Consider the following 16026-nt stretch of genomic DNA (forward strand, 5'->3'; position numbering starts at 1 on the left):
ATGTATTAACCCATTTTTTTAAAAAAGCAAGTTTATATATTTTAACTGATATCTATTTTAACTAGTGGCTATTAACTGAATTCCTCAGAAGGTAGGAGACCAACATGGATCTACTTGGTTGAGAATAGCCAATAACAGTATTGGTGCCAGATTCATTGTGGGTTTTAAAGAAACACACACACACACACACACACACACACACAAACAAACAAACAAAAAAAACAAGAGTGCAAATTCACACAAAATCACCTATATGTAAATATAGCAATAACATTATAATTTTGGTATGAGATTTACATGACATTATATGCATTTACAGTATGATAATACCTTATATTCAAAATAAGCCACTGCAAGTTCCTGTATATTCACATACTAGTATGCTTAATAAGATTGAAATGTACTGTAATTCTTTGAAAACTCTTAATGTTTTTAAGGAAGTATTTAAAATTAAAGATTGCTATCCATTAGGAGGTTGTTACATTAACTTTGTTGGTCATGACCAGTATGTTTTAATGAATTAGCAAAAAAAAAAAAAAGAGAGAGAATTAGATTAAAATAATATCAAGATACAACAGCAGTAAGAAATAGAACTGTTGTTCATCTTGCATGAATGTGTGTTTGACTGTGTACTGAGTTTGAATATCACTGAAAAACATTATAAAATGTAAACTTAGTGGATTCATTCACTCATCCAACAAACATTCTATAGAATGCTCTCTTCCTACCATCTGCCTGGCACTGGAGAATCAGAATGATAAAAATAGCATTGTGAAATCCTGAAAACTTGCATGTAGTGGATTGATCGGATACATTAAAAAATTCAAATATACAACATATGCAAATATATATGTACATATGTCCTAAAGCATAAGATATTTAGGATAGAAAAGAGTCTTGGCTCCACACATAAGGAAAACATAGAGCATGCCGCTATTGACCAGAATAGTCCATTATTATACTCTTTCTGTGCTCAAATACAGGTTGTTTTGTGTGAACTCAGCAAAGAAAACTCCATTTTCAAAATATGTTATTATCAGAGCATAATGTGTATAGGAGTCTTAGGGGGAAAAAGAGGGCCCTTTAAGATTGACGCTTTAATTACTGCTTCATTACTGCTGCAGTGCATTGAGTGGTACTGCAGTCTCACAAAAGTTAATATGCTTCTGTAAGCACCTAGTTTACTATCACAGAGTGACCCAGGTAGACTTGGGTTATTGAGTTCTTGAAACCAGGATATGAAACTAGATAGAGGAAAAATAATTTCCGGTTAATGCTCTGAGACCTGTGTTGTCTAAATGATAATCGACACAAAATAATTTGTTTCATTATGTTCTCAGTGTTTATTTACTTTTGTTTTGAAATCTAAATTAGAGTTTTGTAGGATATTATCAAAAATATACTCAAAAGGAAATTACACTGAAAAAAATCATTACCGTGATAAAAAACCAAGGTGTACACTTAATTCAGAGAAATAATAAAATTGGGGTAGGCCATGTGTTCCATTCCCTTAGAAATTCAGGCAAAAGGAGAAAGGTCATTAAGATTTCACAAAATATATACAATAAGTGTCTATGGAATATAAAAGGAGTTACTCTTTTAAAGATGAAAATGGAGGATGAAATTATAAGACATCTGAAAATACATTTTGAAAGTCAGGGTAGAAATAGGATTCCATGAGTATAACCATAAAAAATAAAGTAAGCATATGTATAGTCTGAAATCATACCATGCAGAAATGAGACACCAAATATATTTAAATAATGTTTAGATTATATATAATCATATTGTTTTGAAATTTTCCTTAATAAATGTTTGCAGATTGTATGTTTGTTTTTTAATCCGTACCCCAGGATATGATTAGAGAGAGGAAAGAAGGGAGAGAGAGGGAGAAGTATTGATGTGAGAGAGAAACATTGATTGGCTGCGTTCCACACAAGACCCAACCAGGGATTGAACCCACAACCCAGGTATGTGCCCTGACAGGGAATCGAACTGTGACCTCCTGGTTCATAGGTCCATGCTCAAACACTGAGCAAAACCAGCTTGGCTCTCTACTATCTTTCATACCTATATCTTGCCTTAGTGTTCTTTATAACCATGTCATTTCTTTATATGTAAATAGAGGTTATCTGTCTATCGAACCCTCAATTCTTGGGTACACTAGACGATGCTCCAACCGATTGAGCCGTACTGGCTAGTGCTGTAGATTATTTTAAATTAAAATATTAAAGCAGGGTCAAACTCATGAAACCAGTGTCTTTACACTCAGCTACATTTGCCTTTTGTCTCTACTGCAAGTCAGTAGTCCCCCCTTATTTACAGGGAACATGTTCCAAGATCACCCAGTGGATACCTCAAACCATGGACAACACCAAACCCAATACATACTATGTTTTTTTCCTATACATACACACCTTTTCACTAAAAGAAAGCACTTTACAGCTTCTCTTTGGCACTTTTGAGTTGCCAGCATCATACCCATGCACGTTGGGGCCATTATTAAGTAAAATAAGGGTTACTGGAGCACAAGCACTGTGATACCTTGGGAGTCTATAGTGGATCTGATAACCTATATGGCTGCTAACTGACTCACAAGCAGTGATGGCATATAGGGTGGATATGTTGGAAAAGGGGATGATTCAAGTCCCGGGCAAGATGGAGTGGGATAGCACAAGATCTCTTTACACTACACAGAATGGCACTCGATTGAAAGTTTATGAGTTATTTCTGAATTTTACAGTTAGTATTTTGGGGATGCAGTTGACCTTGGGTAAGTGAAACCATGCAAAGCAAAATCATGGATTGGGTAAGAGGGAGGAACTGCTGTAGACCAAACTCATTCCCACTGCAGTTTCCTCACTGGGGTTTCCTTTATCCACAAAGCCTTCCTCTGACATTTACATAGCTGGCTTTTCTTCCTTTTATGTCTCAGCTTATACATTATGGGTTGGCCAGAGTCCCTAGTATTACGTTGTTGTACTTATTAACCTGTTTTATTATTTTATAGCATATCTCAATGCTTGACACTGCCTTAGTTATGTTTTGTTGTTGTTTTTAATTATCTGTATTCTCCCCTAGAAGGCAAGCTCCATAAAAACAAAGAATTTTTCTGTTGTTTGCTTCTGTATTCCCAGCATTCAAAACAGTGGTAGGTACATCATGGCACTTACTGAAGAAATATATTATTCCTAAATAATTACTTTTCAGTTTATGGTACAGAAAAGAGAAAAAGCACAGTGCTTTTGTGCAGTTATTCTATTGCACCTATAGCCATGCATATGCAGTTAAGGCAATTATAAAATAAAACTTTATAAACCCCTTGAAATAACACTCCCTACACAAAACTAACAAAAATTTGAAGTACTGATAAGTATACAGGTGGCTCTATGAATGCCTTCAGTTGGCTGCTCTCAGCTCCACTGGGATGAGAATCTAAATATCCTCAAGTCCTACAAGTATATTGCCTCTGTAATAAAAAAGAAAGAAGCCAAGGCAATAACGCAAGGACCCAATGAGAGTTAAAGACACTCAACTCTGCCCTCGTGCTCTGATGTTCAGCCTTTTCACACTGGTGTAGTCATATTGGTGTTAAATTATTGAATACTCCACACCTGTTTATAAACAGCCATCCTTGTTCCACTTCTCTCCACATCCTCAACTACTATGCACCTTTCCCTAGAATTCCCTGAATCTCCTGGAGCCATCCTGCTCCAACATTAATGCTAGCCAGCATCCCTTCTGATGGGCCAGTGCTCTTACCTTATGAGCTAGTAGTACACATGTGTTGCTTTTGCCTGTCCTAAATCTAATCACTTTCCTTCTTGTAACAGCAGAACTCTCTTTCTATACAGATGAGTAATGCTATGTCTAACTTTCAAATCTAGACTACACAAGGCCTGGCTTAGAAAAATATCATTATTTCACTGCCCTCATCATAGTGAATGGTCCAGGACAAGTGATCCAAGTTGTTCCAATCAAACTTATCTTGGAAATTTTGGGGGGAAGAAGACATTCACTCTACACAATTTCTTATATACGCCTATGGTCACTAGAATCATCCTTACCACTGTAAAGAAAGAACATGGCTCTAAATAAAGCAATGCTAGAGAAAAGTAGAACTAAATTGTAGTAGAACGTGGATTCAAACCAAAGCAGTCTATGTTTACAAAGCCAATATTCAATCATGAGTAACCATATAACCACTAAGCTCATCACTCACCCACTGGCCGAACAGGAACAGAGAAGAGGTGGGGACAAGGTGGAGGAGGTGGAAGGAGGAATAAGAAGCAATAGGTCTGGATCTGATCAGATGGTTTGATTTTCCATATCCAGCTATGACCAAAGAATATTACTGAACTTTATGGTAACCTGACCCCTAAAATCCCTTTTCTTCCTTAAACCATTTTGAGTTTGGTGACATTTTTACAAATGAAAAAGTTCCTGACTAAAACAAACAAACAAAACCAAAAAACAGAGGGGGTGGGCGGGGGGGAGAGTGGTAAGATCTGCCATTTGATAACAGAGTAGCAATTTGCAAAAATTACTATATTTCCCTCCCTAAAATGAAACTTTTAGTATGAACTCTCTTATTGAAGCTTATCATGCCAGAGTCAGTATTTATACTCAGGTCTAGAAGATTCCAAGTTTAATGTTTTGATCACATTGCTATAAAGTGGATAAAATTTGTCTATGTCTCTCCTATCTCTGTAGGTCATCTCTACCTCTTTGATACCATCTGTACTCTTCTCCTGCCAGTGAGGAGCTTAATGTGATTACTTGTGGTTGGGTATTGGCTTTATAAATATAGACTGTTTGGGGTTGAAACCATATCCAACTACATAATATCTGTGTGACACTGGCAAGTTATTTCTTTCCTATGATTTTCTCATTTAAAAATTAGAGGTAAATTAGTATCAATCTCATAAGGTTATTGGGAATATTAATGGAACGAAGCATGGAAAACACCCAGAAGGGTGCTGACATATATTAAGAATACAAAAATATGATTACCCTGTGTTTGTCCAAAATCACCATAAATACCTATCCTATGCTCTAATTAATCTTGCGTTCTTTCTACAGCCCTTTCCCAATTAAAACTCCTGTTTCCTTATATCAGCTCAGCTAGAAAGTCAATTATGTTAATCCACATTGCAATGTGCATGGCAATTGACAATCACTCCCAATTGTGTTTGAGTCTTAACACAAAGAATTGCCAATTGATAGATTTCACACATAAGGGCTGAATAATAATCGGAGCTTGGATATATTCTCTGCTAACTTCTTACTACCTTGGAATAAAAGAGAAAAAGCATCCATAGATCCAACAACTTCCATTAATGTTAGATTCAGAAAACAGTAAGAAATTACGTGTGTGAGTACCAATGAGAAAAATAATGAGACATGATGAGGTTGGAGAGTTTGTGATAAGCTACACACATCCAACCACATCTCTGGGTACTCAAGGAAGTGGCTTAATACTACATAGTTTACAAATAAGAAAAATAGTTAAATGACATTTAATATCACAGTTATACAGCAATGAATGAAGGGCAACTGAGCCTAGTGACTCAGACTTAGTGATTTCTTTTATAGATTTAAAAACTGTTCCTGTAATTTTTTGAGTTAAAAAATAACTGTTCCTGGAATAATTTTAAAATACAAATGTAATTTCATTCACAGTTAGAGTAATATAAGTAAGGACAGTTTATTAAAATTGTCTTATGTTTTCAACAAAAATAATAAGACTAAATAGTTCAACATTCAGTATAATGTTAGAATTTTATTTTCATTTTGGTCAAAAATAGCAAACTAGTTTTTCTATTTTGAGAGAATTAAAAGACATACTTTTGTCCCCATTTCTAAATGCTGAGGCCCTATGCTTCTGTAGGTAAAAATTATAAAAGGCTTCCTACATGTGTAACTGCAGGCAGATCACTTAACTGCTCACTCTCCTTTATCTGCAAAATGGAGAATCTCTTCATTATCAAAATCAAATAAGGTAATTTAATTTTTTAAAAATATAGTGCTATACAACTGCCATGAGAACAATTATTTAATTATCATTGAAATAACAAAATATATATTACAAAAAAGCTACCTATGAAGCATGGTAGCAACCATCTCGGGTAAAAATTACTGTTTAATATTTTTATCCTGCTGTTCTGGCTTCTGTAATTATTTGCTTGCTAAAATAATAGAAAAGTTATTTTGATTTTCTTAACTTATATAAGTTATCCCATTCATTTGAATACTCCATTGATTGTGGATTGAATACCCCATTGATTGTGATCTTACTGGTCTTTCAAAACACATTCCTCTGCACTTAGAGACCAAGACAACACAATTACTTTAAATTGCCTCAGTGGCTCCAGATAATGTGTTTCCATTGACCGAGTGGTTCCAAGACCTGAAACTATAATTAATCTTTGTAGATAACTAACTTGCTCAATTTTAGCTTCTGTAACAAACTGCTTTTGCAAACCAGGTTCCTCATTCCAAACCTAGAGATGTAATCAATACCTTTGTGATATTTGCCTTTACAAGCCTGATGTTACGGCCAGTCAGGGCTTCGAGATTTGGAGAGCATTTGCCCCTCATAGCCGTCAGCTCTGAAATAAATGTGGCTCCTTAATTCGACTTCTTGAGGCATCCTTGTGTGATTCGCGGGGTACACTACAATACCCAGTAGAACATGTCACTTATTTTTACTTTTTTTTTTAAATCCTCACCCAAGGATATTTTTCCATTGATTTTTAGAGAGAGTGGAAGGGAGAGAGGAGGAGGGAGAAAAAGAGGGGGAGAGAGAAAGAGGGAGAGAGAGAGAGAGAGAGAGAGAGATCCATGTGAGAGAGTCACATCGACTGTTTGCCTCCCGTACCTGCTGGGGCTGGGGAATGTGCAATGGAGGTACAAGCCCTTGACCTGGAATCAAAACCTAGAACCCTTGGTTCATGGTTCAACACTCTAACCACTAAGCAAACTGGCCAGGGCTATTTGTACTTTTAAATATTGTTGTATTATCTCCCTGCAATCAATTTTGTTCTAGAAATGACCAGTAGGCCAGTCTTTATACTTAAGAATTTAAAAACACCAGCCTGGCTGGTGTGTCTCAATGGTTGAGTATGGACTCATGAACCAAGAGGTCATGGTTTGGTTCCTGGTCAGGGCACAGGCCTGGGTTTTATGCTTGATCCCCAGTAGGGGGCTTGCAGGAAGCAGATGGATCAATGATTTTCTCTCATCATTGATGTTTCTCTCTCTCTCCTCTCTCTCTCTCTCTCCCTCCCTCTCCCTTCCTCTCTTTGAAATAACAAAAATCTATTTAAAAAACAAAAAACATTCAAATTATGGCACATTCCCTTTAAGTGTACCAGTTACATAAACAAATTAAGAACCTGCTCCCTTTACTTATCTATGCATGTGTTTCATAAAACTAACCTAAAATGTATAAAAACTAAGAAATACATTTCTTGGTTGTGGAGAAAAAAATAATCCATTAGTATGGAGCCTGGAGTACCAAGCTCTCAGTTAGTAATTAGAGGAAGATAATTCATTAAAATATAAAAAAAGAATGGCAGGAAGAATAAGGAGAGGAAGAAAATAAGAAAGGAAAAGAGGGAATGCATGAAAATTGCTATATTATCCTTTTAGCAGGAGAGCTGAAGAAATCTATTCTGGCAGTGAGTAGTAATATGCTTCAATGCATACAGGTCTAAAAGTCCAGAAGTCAAGAGAAATGAAACTGTTGCTATCTATTCAGTATATAAATGATGAGACAGATTCTTAAAGGCATAACAGAACTTGTCTCTTCCACTTTTTCCTGGAGAAGTTGGCTCTCTCCTATCATCAATATTCATTTTGTGGTGTCTACAAGTGATTCAGAAAGTATCTATGATTCCCTTGCAAAAATAATTGAAAACTTGTATATCAAGTACTTTTTGTTCTTTCCCCCCATAATTCAAAAGCAGGGCAGTTTTGGTTAATTTAAGAGAATATGGCTTTTTGTTGAAATGTCACTCCCTTGAGTTATTAAACTGAAGGTGTTATCTCAAGGTGATTGCTTGGCTTTTTAAATTTAACATTATAATTTAATAAAACACTAAAAAAAGATAGGTTATTTGTAACATTATGTTATTATCTAAGCTTATAACATAAGAATTTCCTAAGTGCAGATAGTTAAAACTCAAACACTTTGAGGCATACATTGGTCTGGTTTATATATATTTAAATATAAAATCTGTGGCCTTATATTGGTGATGTTATTCTATTTATAGAAGAGATTCTGGTGCTCTAGAAATTGTCTCTAATGCCCAATGGTTCACACTTTCTTCATTCCTCAAATCTGATGAAAATGCTGTGAATTAGGCAGAAAGCCAGCCTTGTAAACCAGGATCTGGCAGACATTCCAAGTCAGAAACAGATTCAATGCTTTGGTACCTTGTCTTTTTCCTGAGAAACTGTGTCAACTTTTCTTCTTAATAATCTCACTAAGTCAAAGGATGAGCGTTAGAAGAGCTCAGTGAGGCCTTAGTAACCTGTGACACCACTGTTCCTATTTCAAAAGCCATTGAGTCATTTGTCTAAAAAACGTGTTGATTTTTTTTTCCTCATAAAGTAAGCATTTTCATAGGTGGTGAACACAGGCCTATCCACTGGTTTTATTGCATACAATACTGTAGTGCAGGACATCATGAGGAAATAAATACCCTCAATTGGCTTTTTTTCCTTCTCAAGAAAGAGCAAACAATTCTAAATTGACATTTTAGTGAGTGTAGCCTGCTGCTCTGATGCTACATTGCTTATACTTACAGCAACTCTCACATAAAATTATATTTGAAAATAGATTGTTGTAATCCATCCTAAAACCAACCTCATGGTTTCACAGTGATACCACAGATTCCATAGAAAAACAAATCCGTGGTCAATGATGTGTGATGATGAGGATGAGGATGAGGATGTGAATATTTAAGGGTCTTCATAGCAAGATAAGTGGGTTTGGGGAGTATTAAAGCCAATCCAAGGATCTGAAATTCTCTTTAACAATTATCTGAGTTTTATCAACTGGTGTAAATTAGTTTAAAAAAGCAGTTATACTGATTCATGACTAACAACCTCACCTTTTCCTGGATCACTTGTGAGTAATCAAAAGAAATTTCATGAAAGAAAAGCTATTTTATCAATTATCCTAAAATTTATGTAACATTTAACATCCCATTTTCTAAGTATGAATACTAAGTTTGGTGTAGCTGTGTACGTTTTGTCTTAGTATTTTCATGTGCTTTTTGCCTTCTTGATAATGAAGACATGCCAATGAGTCTCAACTGCAGGAATTAGTAAATCCAATCACCTGCTTCCAGGCTGGAGCGAGGCCTAGGGTGACAAGCAAGGAGGCTGGGCACAGGAAGGAAACGGGTGTCAGGTAAAAACAGGCGCTGACCCCAGGAGGCACACCCAGGCAACTCTCACCAGAGGTGTGAGGTGGGTTTGCCTGATTTGCCCTCTATTGCCATGTGACTGAAAGATGGTTGAAATCTGGGAGAGTGTGAGAAGAGGACAAGAGATAGTACATCTCATTTAACCAATTGTAGTTTAAGAATGTTTTGCATCTTTAATAATAAAAGCATAATATGCTAATTAGACTATAGGTTGTTCCAGATGTCCTTCCAGACAACCTTCCAGACTAAGCCATGGTGTTGGGGGCCGAGGCAGAGGTGGCCACCATCGCAGGCGGGGGCCAAGGCAGAGGCAGCCATTGTGGTGGCCAAGAGCCGAGCTCTTTGCATGAATTTTGTGCACCGGGCCTCTAGTTCTTAAATAATCTTCTGATTTGTGTTTAAGTGCCTATGTGCATTTTATCTTTGATTATCTTTGAATTATTTAGAAATAAAAAGAAAACATTTATCTATTGCAGAAAACAACACACAAGTCCTTTTACTTATATAATATCCTTTGGCAAAAATAATACTTAATTATATGAACTCTAAGCACATGAGAATTAAGCAAAGCTACATTTCCCAAATAGAGAAATGGGTTCACTTGGATAAGGTAAGACCAAATTTCAGTACCACACCTAGATTTGAATAATTGGATATTTCAATCAAAAATTAGCTCCTGACTAAGGCAGTTAGCTAACTGTCTCAGGCACAGTATTTGGGGTTGCTGTAGCAGGATTGTAATCTAGTGTTTATAATAAAATGTTATCTGACAGGGATGTCAGGAAAATTTAGGAAATTATATCTTAACCGAATAGTTTCACCAGATTTTTATACTAGCTAAAAGAAAACATTCCCATTCTACATGGAAATTTTTCAGCTTTCATTTTGTACAAATGACTAAGAAATAGAAGTATTTATTATCTACATTTTAATTAGAATATTTCAGAACACCCTTTTAGCAAATGACTTCCTATGTTCAACATACTATATGTGAGACCAATGTAGGAATGACCAGTATTTTTCCTTTGTATCTCCACAATAGCAGTAACCAAAAAAGATGGCCTCTGAACTCCCCTCATCTGCATTACTGGCAAATTCTGAAAACCAAAATGCCACGTCCCTTCCAAGCATTGAGTATACTTGTGGAGATGAAACAAACCCAAAGAGAATCAGAACTAGTTCTAAACAATTAGAACTTACGGTTTAACTAAATATTAAAATTATAAAAATTACAGAACAATTTTTAAAATCTGCTTTATATTTTTCAAAGATGTGGCAGAAAGTTATTTCTAACACTATCATGGATGTGCTATTGTATTCTAAACTAGGTTTTAATTTGTTTTAGAACTCTCTTCAATATTATTTGTAAATTAGGGAAATAAATATTTTAAAAGGAAGTTTCTTTGGAATAGGATGTTTAAAATTATATTTAAAACAACCAAAATTGCATCTCTGGTTGCTTACTCTTTCTACAACATAGCAGTATTTCTCAACAGCAAAGGTCAAATTTTGATTCATATATACAAGAAAGGACAGCATTTTGTCATACTTGCAATAGATATTGTGAACATATTATCAATATGTTTTAAAATAAGTTTATTTTTCTATTACTATAATATAAGAGTAGAGTGATGTTCACATGCCCTGCTACCACAGTTTATCTTATAGCCAATATAAAGGTAGCTCTTCAAGAACTCTCTTAAAATGACAGCTAAGCTGAAGGAAAACATGTTTTCTTCAAATTAGAAAGGTTAAATTCCTGCTTTTAAAAAATGGCCACACTTACTGAAGAGGTGTGAATAAAGTTTACCATAATATTATGAAAAAAATGTTAATCATTCCTAGAGAAATTATTAAAGATACCAATCCACACCCCCTTACCTGAAAAAGCAATAATAATCATATCATTCAATTATGTAAAAGAATAAGAACAAGTTTACCTTTATGCAAACATGGAAAGAAACACCTGATAAAAGCCTTAGAAAGACAGGAACTTTACCACCCCATTATGTCCAAGTCTTATAAAAATATGATTTCATCTTATTTGTTACTTTTACATAGAAGCGCATTTTCTGTTACTAGGAGTTTTTTTTCCTAATCCATGATTCAAATAAAAATCACTTGTTCCCAAACCCATAGAAGGGCTGTTTAAAGGGAAAAAACCATACCCCATTCAGTTTTTCTTCTGGGTATCCCTAGCCTTTCAACTAAAGAACTATTAAAAGCTAAGAGACTGTCATCTTCCTTTGAACGGTTACAGGAGTACCCGTTAGTGTCAGCAGATTATATAATATTGTCCATTAGTTTATAATCCTTTTAGAAAAATTTTTAAAAATTTATATGTATTTATTCATATATATATATATATATATATATATATATATATATACACACACACACACACACGCACACGCACACACACATACACACATACAGGGTGTGGTAAATGTAGGTTTATAGTTGTAAGTGCATGGAACACAGAGCTCATTCATATATTATTTATTAATCATTGTATTACTTTCCATAAGAACAACTGCAAACCTACTTTTGCCCCATCCTGTATATCTTTAAATGCTAGTTGAAAAACAAATTTATTTATTTAGACTGCCACATACTCAATCCCTGTTTAAACAGCTTTGGTGAATTCCCATGGAAAGCAAATTCAGCTAGAAAGCATCTCTTACATCTTAAACTTTTGATACAGATGCATTTATGGCAACCAAATCAGTTAAAAACTTTTTAAAATCACAGATGGATTAGATATTTAGTTTTAAAAACCATTACTTGTTTAGCAAAATATTTGCAAGACCCACACTACCATTATGACAGAAAGTCTAACTTTGGTTTTCTGTAACATTGGACCAAATTTGCTCCCTTATGTAATCAAACTGTTCTATTTTTGCTTTCCTACCCCAAAATTATTTCATCACTACCATTAGGAAAAGAAATATTACGTTCCAATTTGGAATTAATGCTATCTCTTGCTGGTTGTTCCATAAACTGGAAATCATACAAGCTATAAGTATTGCAGGCTCATAAAAATGTCTGTCTTAAGTGTATGGTCTTTGGGATCAGATGGCTCCAAAACCTGTGTGGGGAATTTACTCTAAATTGATTTAATATACTGACCTCAAAAGAGATGAATTGATATTATATGCATAGTGTCATTAGGCTAACAGGAAGTTCAAATTACATTTTTAATACATTCTGCATCTATTCATCTTCCAGTTCATTTTGCAAATATAATTAAGACAAGCTACTATGTTGTAATTTTGTTTTTAGTTAGCACCCTCTCAAATGCATACCTAATAATGTAAACACCATGTTATCCATTTTAATATTTCTTGATTAAAACTATCTGATAATTTGACCACAGAGAATAACTAATATTCTTCACTATGAAATGAAGCTCAAAACTAGTCTGGAACAACGCTCCATTGTGTGGCATTTTCTGGAATTAGTATTTTAAATTGTCCCCTGTACATTAGCAATATTTTTTATAAAAATATCTTAAAATATCTAATTACCATATTTGTTCAGAAATATTAATGACATTTATAAAATATTCTCTTAAACAGAGAAAGGATGAAGGTTGTATGAAATTGTTACATTAGAACGTTTGGTGGGATGACAGATTATAATTTAAATCTCTTCTCAATCCACTCACTACATATTGGAATTAGTTCTGACTTCCAGTATCCATAAAGACTTAATTTTAGAAGTACGTGAAAAACTAACCACTCAGATACATCTCTTTTACATGGCATTGCTATAATTAACATTTGTAGAGAGACATGAAAAAACTTTGTCACAAACCAGGAAGCCTAAACTTTTACCTTTCCTAAGACAGCGGAAAAATAAGCAACAAGATCTTCTTTTGCTCACATGGAACATAGCTGGTTTCCTTTTTACACATCCTTTCATGTCTAAACTTGTTAATTCAGTTGTATACACATGAGGCAATTAAGCGATTGTCCTTTTGTCCTTGTAAGCAAGAGGTGGCACCTCCAAAATTTAGTCAGCTTTCAACAAAAACACTACATTACAGAGGGAAAAACGCCAGTGAAGTGTCAAAGCCCTGGAAAGAAGATCTTGTTTTTGTGACTCTAGGTAATTCCACTTAGATAGCAGAGATAAATGCCTCAAATGGAAAATGTTTAGACAATAATATTCATTACACTGATGTTAAATGGAACCAGCGCTTATCTAAGTTGGTGTATAAACTTATACACTAAGATGTGTGGTGAAAAATACTTCCTGTGGTGCATAGATTCGTGTGGAAGATCAGGCAGAGTTCAGAAAGATGATTCGCTTTTCTCATCCCAAGTGACATGTACACACACACAAAATAAACCTAAGACTCGGCATTTCCCCTGATAAATCAAAGGAAGAGGTTTATCTGGACACTAGCATCGGCTGGCTGCTCTGCACTCATGTAGGACCCACTTGGAACGATTTCCCATTACATCCAACTAGACACTTCTCTCTACTTTCTTCCATCTGACAGTCATCACAGCTGTCTCAGATGCATAACAGGAAACATTGCTGATGGCATTAGAAATTGCCGAAGCTGCCGTCAAGGTCTGTTCAACAAGTACCTTTCACTTGACCTATTATGCAGGCAGTTAGGGCACATAGTGGTTTTCCCTCTTTCTCTTCTTTGAGAACAAAAACATTTCCCCCTGAAGATTTTTTTTTTTTTAAATTTGAGGTTATCTTTCTACCATTACTTTCTAAACTTTGTTCCAGTACCAGAGGGTTCTTGGCCAACTGAGCTTCCATATGCCTTTTAACTGGAGCAATGAAATTGTATAAACATCATGTTTACATCTATTAAATATTATTCTTATAAGGAAATAAGGCCGTGCATGAATTTGATAGCCGGGCAATAGAATGCAGATAGTAGAAAGGTAGAATGAAATGGCAATTCATACACAAATTAGCTGTAACAGAAAAGTTAAATGGCTGCTTTACTTCCCCAAAGGGTTAACTAATATTCAAGAAAGTGAAAATCAACATGCATGCAAAGCTAACTAGATCAGCTTTCTCAAAGTAGAAACCCAAGCCTCCTGGTAATACTGGTGTCACCTATGAATGTTTGTAACTTCACATTTTTTTTTTGGCCTCCCAACATAAAGGCCATACCAGAGAACCTCAGGGAAGCAATAATATGTGTTTAATTTTTTTCTCTCTCTATGCAAGAAACACTTCAAAGTTCAGACATTACCACTGATGGGCAAATACCAAATAGCCCCACTGGACAGATGAAAACAGGAAAAGTCAGCTGGTTGGCACTTAAAAACAACAGCAATTAAGCAGTTGGATGTGGGTTGGATCGGCGGTTTATTTTTGTTCCGTTGGAACGAATCAAGTGAGAGACATAGCCTCTTGCAAACAGGAGGTCGAGTCAAACTTGACGCTTCCCCTCTCTGACAGCCGGGCAGGATGGCTGGTCTACTCGCTCTGTTCAGTTTAATTGCTTTCTGCGCTCTCATTCTCTCGGAGCTCGCATTCTCTCTGGCCCCTCTGCCCCCGCAGAAAGAAATCTTTCTCCTTTCTTCACTATCCCCTTCTTTCCTCGGAGAACAGGCAGTCCTCTCCAGGAGGAGAAAGAAACCCTGTGCGTGCTTAGGATGGCAGGAGGGTGAAGATGAAAAGGGGATGGAAAAGGGGGCGGGTGGAGGTGAGAGATGGAGATTGGGGCGGGGGACTGAAGGGAGAGACGGAGCAGGAAGATGGGGGGTGCCCAATATCAACTCCAGCCTCTAAATCAGGGGCGCTGGGCAAAGTGCTTTGCCAGGAGATGCACATGTGGTCTCCGATTCCTCACAATAGGCCACCCCGGGCTCCCTCCGCAGGTCTCCTCGCCCACCACCAAAACCCAAAGGTACCGAGAACAAAACCTTGCAGAGGGATTCGAGCGAACAGGCACCACCAGGGTGGCCGCACCGCCGGTCCCGCCGCCTTACCTGCAGGGAAGACCAGGAGGTGGTGCGGGTTTCCGTCCCCACGGCTCTCCCCGGGCGGACCGCCTCGAAGGCGCACACGTCCTCTCGCTGCCTCTGTGCTTGGAGGGGCAGCCTGCAACACAAAAGGGGTGTGTGGGTGTGGGTGTGGGTGTGTGGGAGGTTTTCCAGGGCCACCAGCTGGTCCCAGCTGGCTGCCCCCACCCTACACACACCCCTTTGGGGCACTTCGCCCCCCTCTCGGCTGGGCACCACCCTGGGGGGGGCTGGTCCGGCTGCAGCCTCAAGTTGCGGCCGCTAAGTACTGCTGCCGCCGCAGCAGAAGGAGGAGGTGGAAAGACACTGGGGGCAGGACTCGGTCTGGAGCATCCCCACACTGCAGCTTCTCCAGGAATCCCTCCAGTGAGGAGGCGGCCGCCCATCATCTCCCAGCCCCGGCCACCTGATTGGCTCCACCTCGGTACGCTGCGCCAAGGAGCCAATCCGGGCGCACTAATAATAGGTGGATCCCTCAGCCAACATCGCCCATCCCAGTTCTGTTAGTGTCTCTCCATCCCCACAGCGGACAGGGACCTGAAGAGGGGGGTGGAGGAGGGTTGGGGGAGGGGGGGTCCCTGGGAGGG

The 16026-nt window shown here is 37.2% G+C and overlaps 1 protein-coding gene across 2 annotated transcripts in view; it reads right to left on the reverse strand.

Annotated features, from left to right (window-relative positions):
* The window catches only part of SYT1 (synaptotagmin 1), a 547526-nt gene extending 531762 nt beyond the window's left edge, over positions 1-15764 (reverse strand). Inside the window, exon 1 of one of the 2 annotated variants that reach the window (XM_070409672.1) lies at positions 15407-15764. The gene's annotated coding sequence lies outside the window, so the exon portion shown is untranslated. The remainder of the gene's footprint in view (positions 1-15406) is intronic. The other variant, XM_070409671.1, reaches the window with a different exon arrangement.
* Positions 15765-16026: the final 262 nt, after the last annotated feature.

Source organism: Myotis yumanensis, unplaced genomic scaffold (assembly GCF_028538775.1).
Source record: "Myotis yumanensis isolate MYYU_CA2020_CCGP unplaced genomic scaffold, mMyoYum1.0.hap1 SCAF_3, whole genome shotgun sequence".
Classification (NCBI taxonomy): Eukaryota; Metazoa; Chordata; class Mammalia; order Chiroptera; family Vespertilionidae; genus Myotis; species Myotis yumanensis.